The following is a 22651-nucleotide window of genomic DNA, read 5'->3' as shown; positions in this document are numbered from 1 at the left end:
GAAATCTAGAAGAAACAAGAAGGTCTTCAGACTTTTTTAAATTCATTTTGTGATTTATGCCTGTATCTGAGAGCAAGAATTACTATAACTGAGTTATTATTTCTTATCTAGGGAAGTAGCCTGTGATAGGCCACAAATAAATAGCATATTATAATTGGCAGAGTAATTTCATACCATACTTTTATCTTATTTGATCCTTATCAGAGTCTTATGAGTTAAATAGGGATATGTGATAATTCTGTTTTACAAAGGCAGAACCTGAGTTTCAGAAAATATGTTATCCAAAGTCCTTAAATAAGCAGACAGTGAACCAGGAACTTGAACCCTAGTCATCTTATTCCAAACCCCATGCTCCTTCCACCATAGAAACTATCCCTGAACTTTTTACAAGGAGACATGGAATAAATAAGAGATTAAGATCAATAGTGGGCTATTATCCTTACTATTTCCCCAATCAGCTTTTGGAAGATTCTCCACAGGAGGAGGGAATACAGGATAAGCAGCGGTCTCATGCTATTAAATGTGTTTTCAGCAAAGGAAGATAAGGTTATAACATGCTTTTACAAGGGTATTCAATGGATATATGAAAAAATTAAACATGAGTTTATAGAGCTATTATATTGCCATTCCTTTCAGTTTAGGAAAAGTGTCTTTATTGTGCATGTTGTCTATTCTCAGTAGACACATTTTTATGCTAGATCAAACCACTATCATATCTCAATTGGTTCCCTTCAACTAGTCTATTTTCAAAGTTTTACTTATGAATACATACCTACACTCTACACTTTTCTTCCTAAAATTAAATTGGAACTTTTCTACCTCTTAAAATACTCCAGGGGTTCTGTATTATCTTTGAGATGGAGAACAAACCTCTGTAGCATAGAATATAAAGCCCATTCTAATCTTACGAATTTTTCTAGCCTTGAGACAGGGTACTTTCTCATATGCACCATATACTCCAAGCATTCTGAATTACATTTGTTCTGCCATTTTCATACTTTGTGATCTCACAAGTGCTGATTTACATGGTGTTACCTATGCCATGAATATGGTTTTCTTCCTTCCTTCCTTCCTTCCTTCCTTCCTTCCTTCTTTTCTTTTCTTCTTTTCTTTTCCCTTTACTTTTCTCTTTTCTTTTCTTTTTCTGCTGTTCTCATCCCATGGCAAGCTTCAATATTCAGGTTAAGCATTACTTCTTCAGCAAAACCCCTCTCTGATTCCATTCCTTGGCCATCATCCCACAATCCAGCCCCAATTCCTTGGAAGGCAGATTTAGTACTTGCTTCTTCAGATTAAAATCGCTATTTCATGTGTATTTTGTTATAACATTTATCAGTTTGCTGACTTTCTTTTCCCAATAGTTATCTCAACTAATCTGTGAACACTTCAATGTCAGATATACTAGCTGCTTCAGCAGAATACCCTTCACATAATAGATGTTTAGTATAGTTGCTGAGTGAATTAATGCTTAAATGAATAGATGTTTACTAGATTGCCATACTAAAGTCCATATGTGATCAATAACTTATGTTTTGCAGGTATTATAAGAAATGTATGCTTATGCACAGGCATTGTGTCATACCTGGAATTTCATGTTGTTACCGTTTATATATGGTGTTCCCCAAAAGCTCATGTGTGAGACAATTCAAGAAGGTTTGAAGGAGAGATGATTAGGTTATAGCTTTAACTCAATCAGTTAATTAATCCCTGAGTGGTGACTGGAAGCAAGTGAGTGTGGCTGGAGGAACTATTCATTGGGGGCATGGCTATGGGGTATATATTTGTATCTAGAGAGTGAAGTCAGTGTCTGTCTCTCTCTCTCTCTCTCTCTCTCTCTCTCTCTCTCTCTCTCCCCTTTCTGATCATCATATGAGCTGCTTCCCTCTGCCACACTCCTCTGCTGTGTTAAAAAGCTTCACCTTGAGCCCTGAGGAATGGAGCTGGCTGTATATGGGCAGAGACTTCTGAAACTGTAAGTCCCCAAATAAACTTTTCCTCCTCTACATGTGTTCTGGTTTGGGTCCTTTACTCAAAGCAGTGAAAAAGTTGACTAAAACACATGTATACTGTTAATGTTTACTATAGTGAAAAGGAGTACTTAATAATCATAAATAGATTATGAAAGAGCATGGCAGGGAAGAAGACCTTGGATCTGGTCACAAGCTTGCCAACACAGGTTTGGTTAAAATTCAGTGAGTAATGTTTGACAAATTCCTTTCTCTCTCTGGGTTTTGTCTTTCTCATCTGTGAAATAGGCACAGAGAAGGAAGATGGGTTAGAAATAGTCTCACGAGGCCCTTTGTTCTCTGATAGTATATATTCTAGGAAGCACTATGAGTGATTTACAGAAAACCATGAATACTTATGTAACTTCTTGAGCTGTATGATCCTTTACTTGCTTAGACTGAAAAGTGTTCCTGTAGAATATGAGCATTGACAATCACATTTTGAACATCAGGAGACTATTTCCCACATCCAATGTTTATATTACTAAAAATGCTATTGAGTTAATTCCTATTGAGTCCTGGCAGCTTCACAGTTTGGAGAATCTTTCTCTTTTTTAAAAAAATCAGACTAGACATTTTAAGAAGTGTAGAAAGTAGTCTCAATACAAAGGCTTAAAGAGGTGATTTTCTGTCCGTAACTTTTTATTTCATAGAGTTTTTAGGCTCATTGTACTTTATTTTTAAAAAGAAGCAATGTTATTAAAACAGTCCAAGCAAATCTTGGAAAAAATGAAGAAAGCAAGTACCAGTTTCAATTTCTTTATAGATTTTAATGTGGGGGGGGGCTAAAGCTGATGTCTGTAAATGCATCTGTCAATGTTTTCAATATATGACTACACTGTCAGGCTTATTTCTTCTAGGCAACTTACAATCTTGAAGAAGCTTGGAAGAAAATGTACCCTCAATGCTGCTATAAGCTTTATAATGGTAGATCATGCACAGGTGCATATGAGTAGGTTTTCACTTTCAGCCTTTTTCCATATAGGAGACTAATTCAATATTTCCAAATTTGAAGGCATTAAAAATATATAATTTTATGGTACAGAAATATTTTTATTAGGTAAATAAAAAAATGCATACATAGGATCACTAAATGACATGTACAAAAATGTTAATTGCAATCCTGGCTTGTCTTTGGGATCTTACAGGGAATCAGTGGCATCTTATGGTGGGTAATTGAAAACTTTCAATAATTGAGGTATTTCTGTTCAGAAGTATTCCATCTTAGATATAACTGCATAAGATACAAAGAATATTATTAGAAGGGCATCTGTCTAGGAGGAGTATCTTTTGATTGTCTGAAGTTTCTATTTAAAAGATACCCCCACCATGAGAGTCCCTGGACTCTGCCATTCCTATTGTAACATTTTGTGGGTCACAGGAGGCTGGGAGCACAGATATGACCATGATAGAAATTACATAATAGTATATTTCTAACTTTCTCCTCAACTATCTGTGGGAACTCCAAACCATTCAGATTTATCCTGCAATGTTTTATCCTGATGGGGGAAAGGGTCTTGTGTTTATTTATCAATTACATTAATAAGGTTCTGTATGGCATTTGTCACTTTCCTCATCTCCTCTGATACTGAAGATGCCTGTGTAGGGAACATAGTCCTTGCCTTTCTACATCTCCATTATGACATTGTTAAATCTGAATAGCTTATCATGAGGCTATATACCATGTTCTAAAGACTCTCACCCCTATCTGTACTATCTGTGTGCTAAGTCAATAAAAAGAGAAACATCTGTCATTTATTTAGTTTATGCTAATGTGGTAGGCCATATTAAGCTCTTTAAATGAATGGTCTTATTTGATTGTCGTGAGTACTTTTTGAGGAAGGTATTCATAGGCATGTTTTATAGATGAGAAAATTGTGGTATAGAGGGAACATGATATACCCAAATTTACACAGATTATAAGTGATGGAGCCAGGATATGAACATAGGTCTATCTTTCTCCAGAGCTTAAAAATCAACCTTTAACAGATCTATACTGCTACAAAATAGTACCAATTTGTTTAGCACTGCTATGTGAGAACTCAGGGCAGTGTGTATATTGGGATCAGAGTTGTTCCTTCAGTCACTGAACTATTACATTTAGTATATTACATTTAGTGTACATTTAGGCATATTAAATATGTCTCTTTCCCCTGTTAATGTTCTATGTGTCCTTTCCAAGTTATGCTCCTGTCCTCCATTTAAAAAGACAATTTATCCACACAGGTTAGATCCTCCCCTAATTGGTGCATATTTAATATTATATAGTTTTGTTGGAATTTTAAAATACAATCACATGTGAAATAACAATGAAATGTATGGTTAGCTGATTTAGTTGTTCTGCAAATATAATGTGTATTACACAAAATGAGATGACTGTGACATTACTAGGTGCTCTTATCTACTAGAACACTCATGGAATATGCAGCATGTCATTGGCTGAAAAATGGTCATGCAGCACAATACATGACTGTATTTCATTTCACTAAGCAATCTCTAGTATATACTTTTTGCTAATGGTACATTTTATGTAACATACTTGTTGTTTAACTTTCCAGGTTCTATTGATTCATTTATATTGTGTAGTGTTTATAAGATGTTTTATCATTTGTATTCAAGTGTGTTATAGGATTTAATCTATTGGTAGACCTAATGAGAGTAATGTCAGTTAAAAACATTATTTCCACTTAGCATTTCATGTTTGAGTGTTTGGTTGTAGATAATTTTATTTCTTTTGCCTTTTTATCTTTATTTTGTTTATTGAAGCCTATTTTGTCTCATTAGTACTGCAACCTCTCTGTTATGCTTTATATAGAGGGGGATGGACATGGAAATGGGAGTAGGTATGATGGAAATTTACATATTTGTGCCCAATTCAGTCTGTTTCCCATGCAGGTGATGTAAAATATCAAATATTAGAGAATCTTCTCCCAAAGATGGTATTGTCAGGATTTTCTCTTCAGAAAATGACTATTTTTTTTTTTTTGCTCAAGTGTAGTAATAATAAACCGGGCACAGTAGTGCACACCTGTAATGCCAGCAGCTCAAGAGGCTGAAGCAGGAGGATGGAAAGTTCAAAGCCAGACTCAGCAAAAGTTCTTTCACAGATGAGTTGACACAAGGATCTGGTTTTCATGGGGGTAGAACACCCTCAGTATGAAATTCTTGGCTTGCTTCCCTATTTCCACTTTGCCTCAGATCAGCTGCCTCTGGATATTCCACAACTCCTGTAGGCAGGCAGGCTTTCATCCCAGCTGTTTTATTAAGGTGGCATATCACTTTTGCCTCTCTGTTAATGAGCACTAGAAACAACTTTCCTCAGCACATTGTTTCTTTTTGCAGAAAGACCTTCTGAAGTTCTGAACCTTTTCCTCTTTCCTTCTGTTTTTTTTCCTCCTTATTATTTAAACAGCTTAAAACTCACATAGGAAAAACACGATGGCAAACATCCAACAACACCCTGTATTTACCAACCTGGATAAAGTTTACTTTTGCAACCATAGTTACCACTGCTAGCTGCTATGTAATTTACTCTTGGAGGTTCTTGTATATTGAAAATAATTTACATGAAACCACTTAAGATTGTCTCTTGACTAGGATAGCAACTTTTATACAAATCTAAATCTCTTTTTATAGAAGCTTTGCTTATTTTTCCCTTCTGAAGTCTAAAAACATATTGGTATATAACACAACTTTTCCTTTCAACTTATGGAAATTTCTCAAAAAATTTACAAGAGTGTTTTATATCTCTTTGTAAAGTTAAATATACTGTCCCCAATATATGAGTACAATAAATTCTAATACTGATAAAGGGGTGACACCTATTGTGTGGCATTTTAAAAATGTTGATTTACTAGACGAGAAAGGAAGAATCACTGGAAAGACCACAGTGATGGAGATCAAAAAATATGCTATACAATAAACAACCATGAGATAATGCTTGTCACTTTAGTAATATCTCAGTTTTCTCTATCCTTAAGTGGAATATGTGATGTTGTTAGGCTTTACAGATAGAGGACACTGGAGAGACACTGCAAGCCTGGAGAAGGACGAAGGAGACTTTCTTTTTTCTGTGTTATGTCTTCTATTGAGATCAGTATCTAGAGTCCTGACAGCATTAATTCTAACAAACTTCACATCATCTGGCATGAGTTTTTTGTTACCACAATGGTAGTACTCACACTTTAGCTGTGACCTCTGCATGCCTGTAGGTTTCTTTGCCTTCCAGGGATGGATTGCTCATGATTTTCAGCTGTAGCTTGTGGCTTCTGGCAATCTCTCCCCTACTGACATGCTGTGTATTTCTATAGTAGTCATATCCCATCACCCAGAGGGCAGAATCTCAGCCTTGGGGAGAGCTTCTTCTAAGTTCTTTCCTTATTCAGTCTTCTTCAACCCTAGAGTCTTCTTTTACCTCTCAGCAGTCCACCACATTTAAGTACTTAGCAATTCTTTATATTATACTTTTTAATTCAAAGTTCTAGTGTATTTTCTTTTTTTTTCTTTTTTTTTTTTTTTAGGGACTTTATTATCAAAGTTTATTGTTGGGGTCACTTCCTATCTATCTGCCAGGGAGTACACTATGTCCGGGTGTGCTATAGTCATTCTGCAGAACAGCTGTACTGGGGCTGTTAGGCATAGACCGCGGAGGGAAGCCAGGAGACCGTGGTGGCAGTGCCGTCCCTCCAGGAACGCTCCAGTGCTGCGCAGCCTGTAAGGCATCATCTCTGCTGGCGAGGAGACGTGAGGTATGGATCAAGATGAGTCGAACCATTTCTGTTATCTCGGCAAGGTAACTGGCTCCCACAGAGGAACCTAAAATTAGGTCCTATAGCATCTTTTAAGCTTCCAAAGCAAGAGAAATAGGACATGGAGAAGGGCCAGGAACTGGGCCACTGGAGAAAAAATTAAGGAAGGAATGGAAGCTTCTGGAATGAAAAGTAACAGGTTCTGGGTGTCGTTTTTGGATGTGCAAGAATACAGAATATAAAGCAAATAGGGGAACAATTCAGATAGTGAAAGTTAAGTGGAGTTTTCCTCCTATGGGGAGACTGGTTTAAAAAGATCAGAAAGGTGAATCACTGAAGGAAGAGGAGTACCTGAGTAGAAATGGGCGTTTCAAGATGCCAAGAGAAGCTTGTACGACGGCTGCGAGCTGCGTCTGTAGGAGTGACTACAGCAGCCAGTGAGCAGGCCTGACTTGGGAATGACGGCTCCTAGTGATGGCTTCTTCTGAGGATCTGTAGCTCAGACGGGCTTGAAGGAATGTCTTCATAACTTGCGACTTGGCGGGAATGTGAGTGACCACTGTGTAAGAACTCAGCGGCCTTCCAGCTGTCCTTGCAGGGTGGATGATCTCAAGTCTCCAAACAGCCGTGGCAGAGGCCTGTGCCCTCCCACATCCCTTGTTACAAGAACATTAAAAAGTACCAGATGAGTCTGCGGGCCTTGTACCTTGTGGACAGCAGACCCCTCACAGGGACGTCTGCAGGTGGCCCGAGAGCAGGAGCTCGTGCACCAAGTGCTGCCTTCACCGTTAAGCAGGACAGTGAAGAGGCAGGCCCATCAGACAAGACCCCACAAGTCTAGCTGCCATCCAGACTGGGAAGGTAGAACAGCAAGTTTACTTTGACCATGTCTTCCATACTAACCTAGTTTGTCTTCAGAAAAGCCACCTGCTGGCACCAGGCCAGGGTGTCTTAATTTTGCTGTTAGCATCAGTATCTCATATTCCCTAAGGGGCTTCTGATGCCCTTCTACAAAACCTGTGACCCTGTGGGCATGGCCTGTGCTCCTGGAAGCATTCTCAAGGCAAGACACACACCGACTTGAGGTCTTCTCTGCAGAGAGCTGCTTCATAGCACCAGAGCTGTGCCCACATGCGGGTCTCCATGTTGCGAGGTCCTGCTCCCCAGGAGCACCTTGCCCTCGCCTACTTACAGGCTTCTTTTGACGGAGAGGTGGATAATCTCCAAGAAATGGGCAGAAGGGTTCTTTCCTAATCTTGTTGCTGATGAAATTAAGGGTCTTCTACTTGGCTGCGGACACTTCAAGGGGCAGGCAGGGCGTGTCCCAGGATGGACACTGTCCGCTGTCCAGGACTGGGCTGTTGAGAGCCCTGTCGCCTCTTCCTGCTGCTCCCTGTGTATCCACTGCGTTCGGGAGTCATTTCCCCCCTCTGTTGCCGTCAGTGCCATTTGCTGGAAAACAGAACTAAATGTGAATTAACCTTTGGATTTCTGGATATCTTAACAAAAACAGCAATTCCATTAGTTTTATGTCCGTCTCCTCCCCTGCCGCCTGAGCAGCCAGACAGCTGCGTCTGTGGCAAGAAAGCCCAGGCTGAGGTGTGCGGAGGTGCCCGCGCTCACAGCTGCAGGGTAGTCAGCTTTCTTCCCTTCTTGGCAGTTCCTGAACGAGGCCCTGGGGGGGGGGGGGACACTCGGAAAACTGAAAATGCCCCCCCCCCCATGTTATCTGACAAGGAGAGGGAAAAGCAAAAGGTGAGAACACTGGCTCCAGAAGAGGGAGGCTGGATCAGGGGCTTATCAAAGTGGGGGACGTGAGGAAGCAACAGGCCATTTCTGTTACCCGGAGCATACAGTAAGGTCTTGCTCTGTGGTAACTGCAGGGGCCCAGAATGACAGTGGAGTTAGGGACATGACTAACTGATGATGTGGGGGTGTGCAAGGAGGCCTGAGCCACTCTTCCACACCGATGGAACTGTACTTTCACATACAGAACCACATCAAGGTGGTTCAGTCTTCTGTCTAAGGGATGACCTCACCTCTTGTGAAGCAAGGAGGTTGGAGTGGCCTGCCCTGGGCACTTCCTAGCTGCCTGCGGCCTGCTGCTCCCTCCAGGGGAGTGTGGGTAAGGGAGGCTCCTTCCCTCTTCCTCTCAGCTGCTGCTCTGCACTCAGCCCTATCCCAGGCCCTCCATTTGTAGTGTTAGGTAGCACCCTGCTTTATTTTGTTTCTGGTGCAAAGATTTCAGTTCTACAGCACCATCCTGCAGACATCTGCTGACATAACAGCCCACCCACCCCAAAGGCCAGGATGAAACGGAAGATGTGAAGATGCGTGTTTACTCCTGGCAGGTGTTAGGTGTAGACCAGCCCAGGACGGAGACCCGAGGCCCAGCAGATGAGGTACTGAAGGCAGGCCTCCTGCCCTGTGTCCTGGTCCTTCAAGTACATCAGGCACACACTGGCCCTAAACATTCTGTGTGAATTATAAGGGAAAGAAAAAAGCTGTCTTTTTCAGACAAAATTTTTTGTGAGCTGCACATTATCAGACCCTTTTAGGCCCAAATAGTTTCTTACAGAGTTACAGCTGTCAGATTCCGAGTCGGGCAGCTCACCCTTTGTTCATTTCACTAGTATATAAGTGCTCCTGGTCTGGGCCCCAAGGCACAGTACCCATGAAGGGCGTCAGACAGCCCTTGCCTGGGAAGGAGAGAATGCTGCTGGTCTGGCACCCGCACACTGCCCCGTGGACTGAGAACTCGAAACAAATATCGGAGAGAGGTAGGTTGGCTGGCAGCCTGGGATGGCAGAGCCCTGAGCACTTACTCCGACCAGCCACCAAGGAGCTGGCCCCTCAGTTGCCCTCTGCTGTGCTCTCCACAGGGGGTTCACCTCCTCCCTGTAGCTCGCTCTCCACTTCCCACAAGACATCATCTTCCTCCTCCAGGTTGCTGGAGATGTGGCACTTCTTGAACCCCTGGACAATGGATTCGCTGGAGATGCTATTCCAGGCCACCATGACCCACTCCAGGAAGAGGCCCAGGGGCGGCTTCTTGGCATTGCCGGTGGGGCTCAGGGCCAGGTTCCCAGCCAGAAGCCAGTTGGAGTACTGGGCGCGCACGCTGTCGTTGAGCGGCTTGTAGACCACCACGTCCAGCACCTGCAGCTGCGAGGTCAGGCCCCCGGGGATGATCACCATGTCGGTATTCATGCTCTCCATGGAGCTCTTCACTGAGTCGGTGGCGTGACCGCGGAAGCCGTTCAGGATCAGCATGCCCCGCTGCTTGGGCAGGGCCCCGGTCCGCCGCCACCACCACACCACCTCCAACCAGTCCTGCATCAGGTCCTCCGTCATCCACCCATAGCGGTGGCAGCGGATCTCCATGCCGCTGGGGAACTTCCCAGGCGGGATGTACGTGCCCCTCAGGATGATGTAGGGCGGCAGCTTCCGCCCGTCAGCCAGGACGCCCAGCATGGCCGTGATCTTGAGCTTCTCCCTGCCTGGCGTCTTCACCAGGACGGGCTTCTCACCCTGGTTGTCGACGGTCACCCTGGACGGCACCTCCAAGCAGATGGGGGTCTCGTCCGCGTTGCCCATCTGCGCCACGTGGTAGTCGTGCGCCCTGCGCAGGGCCAGCACACTGCGCTGGTAGGTGACCAGTTTCTCGGTCAGGTCCTCGGGCAGATGCTGGGGCACGGGCACCTTGTGTCGCAGGGACAAGTCGTACCTTCTCATCATCCTCCGGCACCAGCCCAGGCTCGCCTTGAAGCCCTTCTCGGGGATATTCATCTCCTGGGCGATCTCCAGTGCCTTCAGCTGCATGGCCTCCCTGGTGATGGGGTCCCCCTTGGCCTGCATGTACCGCACATACTCGGCCACGCGCTGGTCCACGAGGGCGAACCTCCCGTTCTTGGGGCCGCGGAAGGCCCGCCGCATGGCGTGCGCGTTCTGGAGCTGCGGCTTGACCTTGCGCCAGTCCCGCACGTTCTTCTCGAGCACCCCGAACTGCTTGGCCGCCTGGCAGTTGTTGGTGCCCTCGGCGTACTCCACCACCATCAGCTTGAAGCCCGAGTCGTAGCTGCGGCGCATGCCCCGGCTAAACTGGAACCTCCCCGCCAGGTCCTCGGCAGACAGGTCGCACCCCGGGAAGCCCATGGCCATGTAGAAGGGGTACCCCTCGCTCCACTCGGGCAGCTCGGCCAGGCCTAGGCCGTCCAGGTGCTGGGGCTGAGGAAACTGTGCGTGGGGGTTCACGGGGCCTGCCCAGTATGGAGGCTTCACGTCGGACTCTTCCTTTTCTGTGGAGGTTCCTCTTTGGAGCTGCCACTCATCAGAGTTATGGGACTCCTCTTCCCCTTCCAAACGAGTGATCATGTCTGGCTTAGGGAAAGGGAATTCCAGGGACAGGACGGTTTCATAATTCATCCTCATGACTTCCCGGTACAGGGCCTTTTGTTGCTCCGTCAAAACTTCCCACTCCTCATCGGAAAAATATATGGCCACCTCATCAAACAGGGCCGGTACCCATCCACCCTCTGAGCAGATTCTCACTCTCTGCATGTCTGTGGGGACATCCTCCAGTTCCCAGCTCCGGATCTCTTCTTCCTCTTGCTCTTCTTTCAGGGTCAGATTGAGAGGGTAGGTAGTGGACTCCATATCTGGTGTGTGTGTGCGTGTGTGTGCACGCACGCGCGTGTACCAGAGGCCAGTTAAGAAAGAAGGATGGTTGGCCCAGAATACCCATCATCTGGACTTTCCAATTTCCAAGGTTCCGTCCAAGAGCCAGTTCAGAAAACAGTCATTCTGCTTTAAGGGACTCTTTTTCCATGACCAGGTCCCAGACGGCTCCCCTCTCCGGTTCTCACCTCTAACTGCCCAGTAGGGCAGCAAGGATTACTCAGGGCTAGCAGGAGAGAGCTCTAGTGTATTTTCTATATATCTTCTTAATAGTCCTAGGCTCTTACATTGAGTAATTGGCATAGCTATATATGTGCATGGACATACATATGTGTGTGTGTGTGTGTGTGTGTGTGTGTGTGTGTTATGTATTGTAATCAGAAAAAACTAACCAATAAACAAGACTTTGGGAGGTGAGGTTAGAAAATGAAATTTAGATTTCAGAGATGCACATGAGAAATGTTATCCTCATATGCCGCAGTCTGGCTGGGCACAAAATTCACGAGCCACTCAAACAGGAACAAATTTTATTTTTGAAACTCCCGCCAATGCCCTGTATGCTCCCGGGAAATATGCCGACACACACACACACACACACACACACACACACACACATACACATACACATGGCGTTCTCCCGGACACCACAAGCCGAGGTGGACAGCAGGGGTCTAATATCCATTTGAATGCAGATCTTAACATAATCATATCATCTCAATGGCTTGCTGGCATCACCTTTCAACCAAAAATGCCATGCATCATTACTACTTGGCTATGGCTCTTAGCATCTCCCCCCCTTCTGTTTAATTAAGCAACAAGCAATGTGGCTTAGGGACCATGCCTGTGAGGTTGTCCAATTCAACATATGGTCCTTACCCGTCATCGGATGAGCTGACCTCTAGGCATCAGCCTCCTGTCTTAGGTTGGTACCACTGCAATTGGATCATACTCATCACTGACTACCAATCCAGCATACAGCCATACTTGTGGATAGGCCTATGCACCAGTGGGGGGTTGAGGTTCTTTGCCTCACCTCTGTTGGCCCCCAAATTTAGACCATCAGTAGTAGAAGGGAGGAGGATACAGAAATGCCATGACACCAAGCCACTTGACGGCTCCTTTGGAAAAATTGCATCAGCAAAGATACGGCAGCACTACCACAATTCGCTGCATCAACAGAGAGTTCAAAATGCATACAAGTGATACATAGTCCAGGAAAGTTCTGCAAGCAGTTCAAAGCAGAGGAATCTATCAATATGTCTATTTCCTCCCAAAGTAAATCGACTCCTTGATTGAGCATTACTTGTTGAGTTATTATTCATTGATGTATCAGTTTATACAGTTTGTTGTGATAATTATCGAAGAAGTTGTAGTTTGGATTCATCTTTGTCTTCACCAAAACTGGGGTGAAGACAGGAATTCTGACAATGATGCTAAAAAAAATTATGTAACATTCCAACAGGTACTAAGAAAACAATTTTCTGAACAATTTACATTATCCTGAACAGAATTATTAAATATAATGAAAAGGAAAGGTGAAAGTAAACAAACAGATCTGTTAACCTCCTTATTTGTTCACATATTAAAACAATACTCAACAGCTGTTTACCCAATTTAAATTAAACCATTAAAATCACGTGAATAAAAAAAAATTTGGATCCATATATTCATGAGCGCTCCTCATATATGATATATGGACATATGCACACACAGACATACAACACAAAACAGAAGTGTGCACACATAACATACAACTCAAAAGACAATAGTAAAGGCCTTGTAGCTTTACATAGGTGAAATCTCCATTGCAATGTTTAAAAACTCCACAGTCAAAAAATAAAACTGATCAGAAAAACATTAACCTAGGTCTGTATGAGCTCAAAAATAAAATAGAACTTTATGATGTGGGAAAAGGCAATAATAAAATAGATATTGAAAAAAGCATCCTGGTTAATCACTGTCACAGATATAAGAATAGCCAAGTTGGAGCTCTGGATATCAGTTGTTATGGATTTGAGTCAAATCATCTTCTTTTTGGTCTGTAGAAATCACTTTGGTTAGTCTCTCTGGAATCCAAATTGGCTGCTGTTCTCCCTGTGGAAACACACAAACAGAACCCCGACTCCAGACAATCACTGGGTCAGAACCTTTCCATTGTCCTGTTAGAATATCCTTCCAAAGTACCTTAGGCTTATGTACATTTTTTTGGATACATATGTCTTTCCGCAGCACTAAGTTCTGATGAATCCAAATTTAAAAAGTTTAGAGTAAAAAGGGTTATTTTAAGTTTATCTTTGGAGGATATATACCCCTTTCCTCCCTCTTTTTGCTTTAATAAGTACATTTTAATAGTTTGAGCTCTTTCAACTATGCCTTGTCCCCGTGGATTGTATGGAATTCCTGTTATGTGAGTAATGCCAAATGATGAGCAAAATTGTTTAAAAGACAATAGAGGTATAGAGGTATAGCCAGGACCATTATCTGTTTTTAACTGTTTTGGAAGGCCCACAGTGGCAAAATTTTGTAAGCAATGAGCTATAATATCTTTAGTTTTTTCTCCGGCATGAAGGGAGCCCATCAAAAATCCGGAAGAAGTATCACCTATAACATGCAAATATTTCAATTTTCCAAATTCTGGCAAGTGTGTGACGTCCATCTGCCAAATATGGTTAGGTATCAGTCCTCTAGGACTGACTCCAAGATTGACTTGTGGTAAAAATGTCACACAATTTTGACATTGTTTTATTATATGTCTGGCTTGTTCCTTAGTTATTTTAAAATGCTTTTGTAAAGTATTAGCATAAATGTCTTCTTTGATTTAAGGAGAGCAACTAAGAACTGAACAGGGGGAAAGAGCATGAGGAAAAGACATGGAACCTTTTATGAAAATTTATAGCTTCTTCTAGTGTAGAGAAAATATGTATGTCATGTGTAGATTTATCTGCTAATTCATTGCCCAAACTAAGGGCTCCAGACAATCCTGTATGTGCCCTGATATGTCCTATAAAGAATGAATCTTTTCTGTCCCAGATTAGACTTTGTATAGTGGAAAACAAAGAGAAAACAGTAGAGGAAGGGGAAATCCTACCAGCATCTTCAAGGGATACTATAGCATTAACTATATACTGACTATCGGGAAATAAATTAAATACAGAATCTTTAAACATCACAAAAGCTTGTAATACTGCATTAAGCTCTACCTTTTGAACTGATTGTTTGGGTACTAAAAATGTAAAAGTTTGATCAGGGGTAACTACTGTTGCTGTACCATTATTTGACCCATCAGTGAATATATTTGGAGCATTCATGATAGGGTTTTTTTTTTTTTTTGGAAAAACTACAGGATGCAAAGACCAAAAAGACAACAAAGGATTAGATGGTAAGTGATTATCAAATGAAACATTAGATTTACACATGATTATTGCCCAAGTATTTGACTCATTAGCTAACTCATCAATTTGATCCATAGTATATGGAGTAATAATTTTATTGGGAGAAATCCCAAACACTCCCTTTGCTGCTCTTATTCCTTTGAGTATTAATTGTCCTACAGCCTCAGGATACCTAGTAACAATAGTGTTAGGAGAATAAGATAAATGTATCCACAATAATGGACCTTCTTGTCAAAATACTCCTGTAGGAATATTTTTTGTTGGTAGTACAATAAATAATAAAGGCAAACTCATACCAATTCTGTCCAAATGCATATTTTCCATATATGTTTCAATGATTTTTAATGCCTTTCTTGCTTCAGGCGTTAACATTCGGGGTGAATTTGGATCTGATGGACCTTTTAGGATATCAAATAAAGGTCCCAACTCTCCTGTTGGTATGCCTAGATAAGGCCTTATCCAATTTATGTCTTCCAATAACTTTTGAAAGTTGTTAAGTGATTTGAGTTGATCTACTCGTATTTGAATTTTTGGTGGACGAACCATGGTTGAGGATAATAGAAATCCTAAATAATTAATCGGAAGATTTAATTGTACTTTATCTATTGCTATCTCTAGATTATAATTTTTTCAATAAATTTGTAAGTGTGGCATAACATTCTAGCAATGTGCTTTTATCTTTATGTGCCAATAATACATCATCCATATAGTGAAATATTTGTAGTTCAGGATTTTGATTTCTAAGTGCCTGGATTGCTTTGTTAACATAAATTTGACACATAGTTGGACTATTAGTCATCCCTTGAGGGAGTACTTTCCATTTATATCTCTGATCAGGACCTTCATGATTCAGTGCAGGGATAGTAAATGCAAGACGTGGACTATCCTCAGGATGAATTGGAATTGAATAAAAACAATCTTTAATATCTATAGCTAAAACATACCAGGTTTTTGGCAAAGCAGACAATTGGGGAATCCCTGATTGAGCAGGTCCCATAATAACCATCTCATTATTAATGGCTCTTAAATCTTGCAATAATCTCCATTTACCAGATTTCTTTTTGATGACAAAAATGGGAGTATTATGGGGAGATACAGAAGGTTGTATATGTCCCTCTGCTAATTGTTGTTTGCCCAGGTCATGGGCTGCTTGTATCTTTTCTTTAGTCAGGGGCCACTGAGGAACCCATACTGGTCTTTCTGATTTCCAAGTAATTTTGATTGTCTCAGTGGCCCTTTCTGAAAACCAAATCCATGTTTATTTATTCCTTGATCTATTTGAATTGGTGCTGTCATACCTTGTTCTTGTTCTCTTAATGTTTTTTCTTTCCTAAAGCCTTGTCTAGCCCTAGTAGTGGGAGCGTTAGGATTGATGTTATTTGTTAATGTCAAACCTAATTGATCTAGGACATCTTGTCCCCATAAATTTATAGGAAGATGATCCAATACATATGGCTGTATAGTTCCTTCACATCCTTCAGGATCCTTCTAATCTAATACCATTGCACTTCTATGGGGATTAGTTGCCACTCCTAGGCCTCGAAGCATTTGAGTGACTTGTTGTAATGGCCAATGTTTTGGCCATTCTTGACGAGATATGATGCTAAGGTCAGCTCCTGTGTCCGGTAGCCCATTAAATTCATGTCCTTGAATATTTAGTTTTAGCATTGGGCGAGAATCTAAATTTAAAGACAGCATAGCCCAATCTACACCTGTGGAGCCTAATCCCCTGGAACCTCTTTCTACACTACGACTGGAAAATTTATCATGTAGGCTGGGTACTATTAATAACTGTGCTATTCTGTGGTGAAATTACTGATATACCTCTTGGAGAACTAACTATAATTTTTATTTCACCTTCATAATCGGGATCAATTACCCCAGGACTTATCATAAGTCCTTTTAGTGTAGAAGAACTGCATCCCAAAAATAAGCCTACTATTCCTTGGGGAAGAGGTCTTTTACTCCTGTGGGAATGATTTGAACTCCCATCTCTGGAGTTAGTGGAGGCACAGATGTCCAACCCTGTGCTCCCTCTGGTTTGTCTGATGAAGGATCTGATGGACAATGTGTCCTGGGCACTACCCTGATGGTGTTGCTGGGTTCCTGCATTGCCCCGTATATTTGGGGTTGTGGGCCCCGGAGCATTGGGCCCCCTAGTCCAATTTTTTGACAATGGAGCCTGATGTCTTTCTCCACGATATCGTGGGTAAACACTTGGTCCTTGTCCGTTTTTTGATAACAGAATACCCTCTATGGTGGTTTGAGAACGGCATTCATTAGCCCAATGTCTCCCTCTACAGCATCATGGGCAAACACCCGGTATTCTACTCCTTTGATACCTAGTTTTGTTAAACCCTCCTCCTATGGGGCAACTCCTTTTAAAATGTCCTGTTTGTTCACAATTGTAGCATGTTTTTGGCCTGGCATCTAAAGCCTGTTGTGCTGCAGCTGCCAAAACTTGCCCTTGTTCATTAATGTCTCTACATAATTTAATATATGTGTTTAAATCTTCATGTCTCCATGGTCTAATGACCTCTCTGAAGTAACGATTTGCTTGGTCATAAGCCACTTGTTTTATTAATGACATTGCTTGTTCTGTATCCCCAAAAATTCTGGCAAATGTTTGAATAAGCCTATCTACAAATTCAGTGTAAGGTTCATTAGTTCCTTGTATTACCTTAGATAATTGTCCTTGTAAATCTCCATGCCCCTGTAAAGTCTTCCATGCCCTAACCACATCTATAGCAATTTGTGCGTATATGCCAGGATAATATTCAATTTGTTGCCATTGACTCTCATAAGGTCCTTTTCCTAACAACATATCTAGATTTCTTTGAGGGTAACCAGCTGTTGCATTTAGCCTAGCTGTCTCCGTGTAAAATTCCTCATTGGCAACCTTCCATAACAAATATTGTCCGCCATTTAGCACAGATCGACACATATTAGCCCAATCTGCTGGTGTCATGTCCAAGTTGGTAATGGATTCAACCATGCTTACTGTGAAGGATGCTTGCGGGCCATAGGTTGTTACAGCCTCCTTTAACTGCTTCACTGTTTTGAAATCTAAAGCACGGTGAATTCTTTGCCCTCCTGCCTGCTCAAGTACAGGGCATTCTAATCTTTGAGGTCCTGCCTCAGGATTCAGTCTATCAACTACGGGGGTTGAGGGCCACTCAGCTGTCTCTATAGATAGAGCTGTTGGTTGAATTACACCCTCTGGTGATAGAACGAAGTTAGTAGCAGCCTCCTGTTGTAGCTCCCCACCCCCATGGTTGTTTTTCCTCTAAGCTTTCTTCCTTTAAATTTTCTTCCTCTATCTGACTAGCTCGAGAGACCTTCTCTTTTGCTTGACCTAACATGTTCTCTACCATAGTCTGAACCTCTAGCAATTTTCTTAACAGTCTTTTGGTTTGTTTTTTTACTAATTTCTAATCTACTATAAAGGTAACGCAACCCAACAAGATAACACAACACAAAACCGAATCAGAATGAAACAAAAACGGAACAAAAAATCGTTGTATCAATTTTCTCTTTCTCAGGGCCGAACAACTTCAAACCTTGAGCCAACCATTTTTCCCATTTTGCCTGAGAAAGTTCTAGGGATAGGTAGCTTGAAAAAAAGAACAAAATAAATCAAAACAAGAACACATTGTTTTTTGAAATGGTCACCCATTCTCTCACCTTCCCTCAGGGGCAAGCAATTTTGCTTACTTCCAAGCTTCAGGCGTCCCCCGCACGGGCCACCAATTGCCGCAGTCTGGCTGGGCACAAAAATCACGAGCCACTGAAACAGGAACAAATTTTATTTTTGAAACTCCTGCCAATGCCCTGTATGCTCCCGGGAAATATGCCGACCCACACATGCCGCGTTCTCCCGGACACCGCAACAGAAAATCCCTCCTCCGGAATTCCCTCCTACCGCACTTCCCCAACCAATAGGAACTCTCAAGGAGTCCCGTAGCAGGCTGAGGAGGTGGATAGCAGGGGTCTAATATCCATTTGAGTGCAGATCTTAACATAATCATATCATCTCAATGACTTGCTGGCATCACCTTTCAACCAAAAATGCCATGCATTATTACTACTTGGCTATGGCTCTTAGCACTCATATATAAATCTGTCCTGTTTACAACCGGGCTAGTCCTGTCAGCAAAGGGGACCCTACTGAGTATAGAAGAAAGCTTAGGAAAATCAAAGTAACAAAAACACTTGTACTGAGTTTCAATACACTGACTTCAAAACAATAAATTAATAAAGAAGTTTCTCTATTTTTGAACTCAAAAAAATCTTTAAAAATTAAATTGTTTTCAACTCACAGCTTGTTAACTAAATAAATATGATTTTCAATTTAATTGTTTTGAAGTTACTATTTTTGGATGTAATAAAAGTTTTAAAAAATATTTTTCTTTTTATTAACATACTTTAAAAAATATTTAGTTTTTAGTTGTAGTTATTTTATTTATATGTGGTGCTGAGAATTGAACCCAAGGCCCCACACGTGCCAGGCAAGTGCCCTACCGCTGAGCCACAACCCCAGCCCTACTTATTTTAAAGGGTCTCAATCAAGCTTTTCTCTCTACTTTGCTCCAAGGACCAATTTTTAGAGGATCAGTACCCTATAGGGAAGCAGGTGGGCACTGCATATGAAGAGTTAGTCCAAATGGTTGTGAAATAGAGATGAGAATAAATACCATCTCTAGACAAATATTTCAAATTTCTAGGTACTCTCCTTTCTCTTCAAATGTCACCTATACTTTTTTTTACCCTTATTCTTGGCTGATGACCTTGTTTCAATCATTAATTACTATAGAACATTACTACTTGGAATATTGTCCTTCTTTGGCTTATATAACACCTTATTCTCCTTGTTGTCTCACTGGAGATTTAATCTTAGTTCCTCTGTTGGTATTTTTTTTTTCTTAATATTGAGATTCTTAAAATTCAGTTTCAGACACATTTTTTTCTCTCTGCATTCATTCTGGTAGTGATTTCATCAATTCTGATGGCTATAAGTACTCTTGTCATGGACTGAATTAGACCCCTACCTAAGTCAGATTTTCAAGTCCTAACCCCAGTGTCTTGGAACGAGATTATATTTAGACATAGAACTTTTAAAGATGTTTTAAGGTTTAAATGAGGCCACTCTGGTGGGTTCTAATCTAACATGACTGGTGTTCTTTTGAGAAGAGGAGATATGAACACACCAAGATACATGGAGGATGCATGCTCTCATAGGAGATATAATAAATGGTGTTCTAGCCACCCCATTTATTCTATTTTGTTATGGAAGCCTAGCAAATAAAAGAAAGGTTCTTTTTTTATCTTAATTATGTCCAAATTTGTGTTTTTAGTCCAGGAATTTACTCTTGAAGTTACTTGTATATTGAAAATAATTCACATGAATTCACTTAAGATTATCTCTTGACTAGGATAGCAACTTTTATACACATATAAATATCTTTTGACCACCGGACTTGCATATCCAACTTCCTTCTTGACATCTTCATTTAGGTATGTCCTATATATCTCATATATATATATATGTGTGTGTGTGTGTATGTATGTGTGTGTGTATGCATGTATATATTGTTTCATCCTTGCCCTGTCTTTGAAATCAGTTTATGTCTACTGCCACCAAATTGTTTTCCTAATATATAACAGTACCTAATATACATTCCTGGTTCCCATACTACTCAAATTAATTCATCATCAAAATATGTTAATTATATCTTCTGAATATATTTTGAGCATAACTCCTTTTCTCCATTTTCATTGCTATAATCCTTGTTCAAAAATTCTATCTTACTTGTGCTATCATGATAGACCTCTACATGTTCTTCCTCTTTCCCTTTTTTGCCTTCCAAACTTTTCTCCATGGAATATACAAGAGTAATCTTTAGAAATATAATTTGATTGTGTTACTAAATTCCTTACAATGCTTTTTAAAATTCACTGATGACTTTTTGTAGCACTTCAAATAAAATTTTATCTTTCAATAGGACCTAGAAGTCCCCACTTTTTTATCCCTTGCTTATCTTTAATCCTTATCCCACTTACCAACAGATGTATAACTAAACTGACATGTTCAGTTTCTGGACTATGCCAAAAGTTTTCTTGGTTTAAGCCCCAGCATGTTTCTTCTCCTTGGAATGTTCTTTTCTTTCACTTTTGCATGGCTTCTTTCTCTTCCTACTTTAGGTCACCTGAATTATGACCTTCTATTTTAGTTTGTCTTTGCATTGCTATGATCAAAAGACCCAACAGGAACAACTTAGAGGCAAAAAAGTTTTTTTGGTTTATGGTTTTAGAGGTTCAGTCCATGGTCATCTGACTCCATAATTCTGGGCCTGATGTGAGGGAGCATATCGTGGTAGAAGTATGTGGTGAAGAGAAGCAGCCTAGGCCATGGCAACCAGGAAGCAGAAAGCTGTCTGCTCACCAGGGACAAAATATATACTCCAAAGGCATGTCTCTAGTGACCTACCTTCTCCAGCCATTCCCCACCTGCCTACACTTAACCTTAATTTTATTTGCAGAATGTCAATAGTGCTACTTACAACACAGAATGATTGTGTGGTTGACCTTAACTCAAATTATAGTATAGCCCCAAAAGTTGTTTCAAAGGTTTTTAACTTGTTTGCATATCAGTCTTACTCTGAATTTCTTTCATTATAACCATATAGTATCAACAAAAGTTTAAAATTTAAAATCTCACCAATTACAAATTTGAAAATGTAAATGTAAATGTTAGCAAGTTGGTCTAGTGATCTCTAAGGTCCATTTTTACAGAAAGTGAATTTGCCACTAATATAAATTAAACTATTCCAGTCTTAAGTTAGAATGTCAGAGGCATAAATTCAAAAAGCACCACTTTGTTTCATGTATCCCCAAAGAACACTTTGGTGTCTGAACTATACAATTGGATACAGACAAGTATGTACTCTGATGGAAAATGTTTCTATAAGTGATTAATGGGGAAATAGCTGACAGTTTCACAACCTAGAAACACTTGTGTTCTCATGAGTATTCAAAGTGTATTTCATTACTAGCATGAGCTAACTTAAATACTGTGGCAATGATCCAGCTTTACCTATCTGTTAAGTTAGAAACTTTAAAGAATTAGAGATTTTACTATTCTGCAAACTAACATGTTAGCCTCTCTATATAAGACCTTTAGAGATAAAAACCATTTACTGTTTACAGCAAAAGTACCAGCCAGAGGAATATATTAGTACTAATTTCCTGAGCACCAATCATCATGGGGTAACACAGTAAGGGAAAAAGAGTACCTGCATATGCAATGGGTTGCATCATAGGAGAGGAAGCACAAATTTAGGAAGGTGTGATCATAAATTGGACTGCTTTAGCTTTATCCTGCATAAGCAAATGTATCTGTGAGGAAGAATATGAGGTCTTTATTTCTATTACCACCAATGACCTAGGGAAAGATATCTCTCAGCTTTGCCATCCTAGAATTTTTTCTTTAGACAAACATTGCTAACTTTACTACAAAGGCTAAGAGGATCTAAACTAGGCAGAAATGAGATATTTGTGGATAATTGTTTCCTATCATCTCTTCTACCTATATACTTTGGTATGCAAAGAGAATTCAAATGTTAAATCTCAAAGTAGCATGCTTCCATTTTAGCTCCATTTGGAAAACTGTATGTATATGATGTTAAAAAATGCTAATTTGGGGTTGGGGCTGTAGCTCAGTGGCAGAGAGCTTACCTTGCACACATGAAACACTGGGTTCAATCCTCATCACCACATAAAAATTTTTAAAAATTAAGGCATGCTGTCCATCTACAACTACAAAAAAAAT

At 40.9% G+C, this 22651-nt stretch overlaps 1 pseudogene; it reads right to left on the bottom strand.

Annotated features, from left to right (window-relative positions):
• LOC143638708 (large ribosomal subunit protein uL29 pseudogene) overlaps positions 1–6330 on the bottom strand; it is a 189240-nt pseudogene extending 182910 nt beyond the window's left edge.
• Positions 6331–22651: the final 16321 nt, after the last annotated feature.

The sequence above is a fragment of the Callospermophilus lateralis genome, chromosome X (genome assembly GCF_048772815.1).
Source record: "Callospermophilus lateralis isolate mCalLat2 chromosome X, mCalLat2.hap1, whole genome shotgun sequence".
NCBI classification, from domain to species: Eukaryota; Metazoa; Chordata; class Mammalia; order Rodentia; family Sciuridae; genus Callospermophilus; species Callospermophilus lateralis.
Note: the sequence above shows the minus strand (reverse complement) of the source record. Positions and strands in the feature narration are given on the sequence as shown.